We start from the raw sequence: 5,962 nt of genomic DNA on the forward strand, positions 1-5,962 counted from the left end.
GGGTCCCCTAAACACTAAAATTAATAAATGCTAAGATCTGTGATATGAAGGGAGAATATAAGCTGCAAAGGTATTCCTGGGTAGCCTGGCCAAACTAGGGGCCTGGAGAGAGCCATTGTGGGTCGTTAAAAAGACAGTGTAACTTCTTATCCCAGGTGTGACCAGAGTCTGGAGATTTGGAAGGTTGCCAGTGTAACTGCTGGGGGGGCGGGCAAGGGGCTTTTGGGGAAAAGGAGGAAGTAAGGCTGAGATCCATCTTTGTGGAGAAGAGAGAAGGTTGCCTGCAATGCTTTGGGCCATGCTATAAGATTTGGACTCTCTCCACGCAGACTGTAAATCCTATTTCTTAAAGCATGACAGTCTCTGCCGTGTCTTCTGTTCTCCAAAGGGAGAATGACCCTTTGCTTGGTGGCCTTTGCTTGGTGGAGAGAGAGGCAGGCACTGGGCTTGTGTAACAATATTAAAATTATTTAAGTTTTCCCCAGAGTTCTTCAGGCACAGCTAATGGCAGACGACAGGTGCTATGGAAAGCAGGATATGGATATGCCAATAGATGCTGATGCATGGAAGGTTATATGCAGAAAATGAGCTTTTCATTCAGTAGCTACTAGCTAAGGGCCAATTCCTTTTTAAAAGTCACTTTCCCTGCAAGCTCTTAGCTGTATGTTTAGTGCAATGAGTCCTCATTGTTGTAGAGAGTGCAAGGAGATTGGATCTTTCTTTACATGTGGCACTGTGGAAAAATATGATTTTGGATAGATATCTTTAAGGTGGTTGGTGAGATCATGGGACAAAGCCATTCAGTGTGGTCCTAAACTGGCCTTATTACCTTTATTTCAAAAGGGAAACAAAAACAAACAAACCCCTGTAGTCATTGACTTCTTTTGGTGGCAGCTAGACTAAGGGACGTGGGTGGCGCTGTGGTCTAAACCACAGAGCCTAGGGCTTGCAGAAGGTTGCGGTTCAAATCTCCACGACAGGGTGAGCTCCCATTGTTCGGTCCCAGCTCCTGCCCACCTAGCAGTTCGAAAGCACATCAAAGTGCAAGTAGATAAATAGGTACCGCTCTGGCAGGAAGGTAAACGGCGTTTCCGTGCGCTGCTCTGGTTCACCAGAAGCGGCTTAGTCATGCTGGCCACATGACCTGGAAGCTGTCTGTGGACAAACGCCGGCTCCCTCGGCCTATAGAGTGAGATGAGTGCGCAACACCAGAGTCGTCTGCAACTGTCCCTAACGGTCAGGGGTACCTTTACCTTAGACTTTCAGAAGCTGCTAAACCAGTTGCTTACTCATGAGTAGTCTGACCAGCAGTACAAGAACAATGCAATTGGAGAAGGCTGCTGGAGTAGTTTCCACATGCCTCCCAATGGTTTAGAAGCCTAAGAGGAAGTTGCAGTAACGATAAGCCAAAGGCTTCCTCATGAAGGAACAGCAAGCAGACAGAGGTAACCCTAATTCTTGCAGATACAGAAATAGATGGGGATTGTCTCCTCTCACCCACCCACACACCCCAGTGGAGTTGGCTACTTATTTGACTATCTCTGTCTGATAGGCAGATGGCAGAACTGCATAGTTATGGTATTTGTAATAATTGGGAACCTTTATTCCTACTCTTGGGTTTGTTTCATTCTTACATACACTGGAAGCTGCTTTATATAAGCCAGACCGTTGCTCCATTTAGCTTTAGTATTGCCCATCCTGAGGGCAAAACTAGACCAGATGCCATATATGCAATAAGCAATCTTAAAAGTAAATTTTATCCCCCCCCCAATAATTTTAATTAAGTTTTATATAATTATAACACATACTGCAACAAATGTTGCACAACCAAAAAACAAACCAAAGCAAAAACAAAAAAGAAGAAAAAATACATCTATAAAAAATAACAGCAAACAGATAAACAACACAAACAAACTTAATTATTTAAAAATCCAACCTTATAAACATGTTACTTGACTTCCTCTAGTTCCTCCCTTCTGAATTTCCTTGTATCTGAATGTAACAGCTTTCCAATATCATTATTAAACAACAATATTCCAGTTATAATCAAATTTCTTCACTTTTCTTAGTGTTCTAAATCCCGTTTATTTAAATAAATCCTAATTTAATCCTAGGCCTGTTTGATACTTTCAAGTAACTTCTAATTTTTAATATTACAATATTTATTCAAATACCCCTTGAATTTCCTCCAATCTTCTTGATAGTCCTCTTCTTTCTGGTCGCGGATTCTTCCAGTCAGGTCAGCTAGCTCAAAAAAGTCCATCATCTTCATCTGCCATTCTTCCATAGTTGGTAGTTCTTGTGTTTTCCACTTCTTGCCTAATAAGATTCGAGCAGCAGTTGTGGCATACAAAAATAACTTTACATCTTTCTTGGGCAATTCCAAACATCTTAAAAGCAAATTTTAAGTGTGAGGGCCACAGTTTGGATCAGGGCGCTGGTAGGGCAGTCAGAGGCAATTTAACCCTTTCCCCCATATTCCAGTCCTGATATGGATAATTCACACACACATTCACTCGTGCTATTTGTACTGAAATAAAACCTTTCATTTGCACCAGTGGAAATGTTTCTCCCAATGCAAAGCTCAGGCAGTGGGCCTTGCAAACTGAATTGGAACTGCAACAGGAAGCAAAGGATTAAGGCTCCCCAGACTCATGCAAGGATCCCAGTTAGGATCCCAGTCACACTACTTACTTTTTAAGGCTGTTCATGTGTGAATGGCATCTTTGTCTAGCTTGGCCAGACTGGAAGCAGCTCTCCAAATTTCTAGGCACGAGTGTTTCTACACACTATCCAGAGATAGCAGAGATTGAACGTGGTGCATATGGTTCTTTGCTAAACATACTTTACATGTTTAAGTGTACACTTGAAATGCCTTCCCTAATAATATAATGTGGTCCTGAGAATACTAAGGAGGATAATGCTTGAATGAGCTTTATTGGAATGGAAGAGATGCAGGTTACAACACACAGGAAATGAGTTCGGGCAAATAGGTAGGATTTATGCCTATAATAATAGCTGAGTGGTGCCCAGTTTGGTAGCAAGAGGAAGGGAAGAGGGGCATTTGTTGTTGCTTTGGATGTGCTCTTTTATAAATGCAAAATAAACCTGTTAGCGCTGCTGTGTATTCTCATAATCTGAATGACTTGTTCTTCCTTCTCAGGTCTCCTTTGAAGTTTATCAAACTGACTCATTTGTCACAAGCAGAACCTACAATTAGCATGTTTCTGCAAACTGAATAGTGGCATGGAAAATTGCACACTTTCCTCATGGTGAACAAGTCAGATGACCATTTTGCTATGAAGAGGGAGCCATACAGGTAGGAAATGTTAGATTTCTGTCATGATAAATGGAATTGTTAGCACTATAGTGGGAGGAGGGTAGGTTTTCATCAAAACAAATTGCACATATGACTGGGGGCAGGGGAAAGCCTTCTAAAGCACACAAAGAAAACAAGTGATGACTGAAAATACATAAGGCATTTCTGACATGTTTTCTCTCAATTATATGCTTGGCTGAAGAAAGGATAAAGGAATTATTCACAGTTAACTTAACCTGAATTATATGTGAAGAAATTGTAAATTTTAACTGATCCTTTCCTTCCCATTCCTGATCATCTCCTGCTTCACCTTCATCTTTTCCCCACCTAAAATTTACCCACATGCTCCTTTCTGATCACTGTCCTGCTTCTCTGGAAGGGGGAGCTGGAAGGGGTATATCAGGGGAAGAGGCATTGCACACACACTTCCTATAGCTATGGATAGGTGACTGTGAAGTTCAATTTCTCTCCGTTACTCATTTTTCTAATCTAAAGTTCAGTTCTCTGTATTTGTACGTCATTTTGGATTTTTTTATTAAAAAAGGCCGTCATGAAAATCTATCAGCATCTTAGTGAGAATATCACTTACTGTATACATTTTTATACAATTTTGCATAATATACTCATTTTCCAAAACCAATTTCCCCTTAAATAATACACTTTTATGTTATTTGCACAAATATATGCATTTTTATGGAGAATTCAGAAGAGTGTTAATTTCAAAGTATAGTTGTGTTACAGTTCTTGTATTGTTTTGGAGAGAGTGAATTATATAGGTTCACCTTTAATTGTGAACTTCCGCTTCCATATCTATAGCACAATACTTCTGTTTCAGGTCTGATTGTGGGAGAGGCAAAGTGCCGTTCAGGAGGAGCTTATCTCTGAAACATGAAATAATCCTTTGGCAGTATTTCAGTATGAGTGGGAAAATGAGAGTACCCCTAAACATTTTTTTTAGAAAATAAAAGCACTGCACATAATAGTTTAAAACATATAACATTGTACTGTATTATGTTCCTGGAGACCATGTACCTAATTAGAAAACCCTAGCTAAATTACACTAGCATAAAATATTTTTATTGATAAGCTGAATAGATAGAAAAGTATAACTCAGCTTTTGTTTATGGTGCTTAGACATTGTGAACCTGAATGTTGTGGATATCTTAGGTTGGGCAGGTAGCATCAAACCTTTTTAAAAAGAACCTTTTTTAAAATTATGTTTCATGATTTATTACCTAGAGACTTGAATGTGTAATAGGGTCAGGAGGAGAGAGATTCAAATAATGACAACCAGAAAACTTCATTGTGAGATGCAAAGTTAAAACTTGGGGCTTATCTGAAGCTAATAGAGAGCAGAAGCACCATGGCAACAGGGACAAAGTAACACTCTCAGTAACACTCTCAGTACTGTATAGAGCTTTTATTCCCCACAGGGTGTAAGACATTGCTTGCCTATTCACAACATGTAGGAAGGAAGGAAGATCTTTCCTTTGTTTTTACTTTATGCATTTTACAGCATTCCAAAATCTACTTTATGCCATATGAAATAATGTTAATGTAAACAAGTAAACAGTGAAAAGTGATAATAATATCTAATCTGTGGAATCAAATAGGGAACAACATTGAGATAATTATCAACTGCCAACTGTGTATAAATGGCTGTTAGTTACAGAGAAGGAACAAACTGAATCTAGAATAAGCGGTTTGAAGTATAGTCCCTCAAATTTAAAGAAACCTGTTTTTAACAGTATTCCTCATACAGTATTTACCTTAAGAATTTCTTTCTCTTAAATTTTTTACATAAACAGAAATAAAAGAACAATAAATATTTGTTATTTTATATAATAAAGAAAGAACTTTTCTTTATAGAGTGGCTGGGGCAAGGCAGGGTACAAATAACAAATGATCATTATTATATATAATAAAGATAAGCAGTTACTAGCAGCAAGATTATAGAAGACAATAATCAGTTCTTACTCTTATCTAAAATAGCGTAAGTATTAAGGTTTCTATTATATATAAACAGTATTTTACTTTTTGATGTATTGTAATCAAATCAAACTTTTAATGCGCTAGCCAATGACCATGACAACATCCAAAACATTGACAGACACTAAATATACAATAAAAATATACAGTCATCTAACACTGATGTCCCGTTAGGTAGGGAGAGTGCTGCTCTGACAAATTTATTCTGCACCATTTCTAGTCCTTTACTGGCTTTCATATTGATACCCAAAACCTCTGTACCATAAAGCATTTGGGGAACCAATTTACTAGTACTGTAAAAAAATTAAGAGCAGTTACAAACAGCTTTCCACCTACCATGCAATAAAACTTCATTAGTGTCTCACAAGCTTTCTGCACCTTAGGTTTGCAGCCTTGATATGCCCCTTCCACCACAGTGTCTCAGCGAAAAGGACTTCAAGGTATATAAAGGAACGCATTTGCTCTAGATTCTACTGCTCCATTTTCTATTTGAATCTGGGACTATGCTTTCCAAGAACCAGAATTTTGATCTTGGAATAATTCACGGAAAGCACATCCTGCTAGCAATACATACTGAAGGCTGCCAGTAGATTATTGAGACCAAAGCAGGAGAGTGATAGCAGCACCATGTCATCAGGTTATCCGTCTGTTCAC

General features: G+C 38.7%; 1 long non-coding RNA gene across 5 annotated transcripts in view; it reads left to right on the plus strand.

Moving 5' to 3' along the window:
* LOC309325755 overlaps positions 1 to 5,962 on the plus strand; it is a 111,445-nt gene that overhangs the window by 2,899 nt on the left and 102,584 nt on the right. For all 5 annotated transcript variants that reach the window (XR_014149961.1, XR_014149962.1, XR_014149963.1 and 2 more), the window contains exon 2: positions 3,164 to 3,319. This is a non-coding gene — a long non-coding RNA (uncharacterized lncRNA). The remainder of the gene's footprint in view (positions 1 to 3,163; positions 3,320 to 5,962) is intronic.

The sequence above is a fragment of the Podarcis erhardii genome (genome assembly GCF_964252035.2).
Source record: "Podarcis erhardii genome assembly, chromosome: 12".
Taxonomy (NCBI): Eukaryota; Metazoa; Chordata; class Lepidosauria; order Squamata; family Lacertidae; genus Podarcis; species Podarcis erhardii.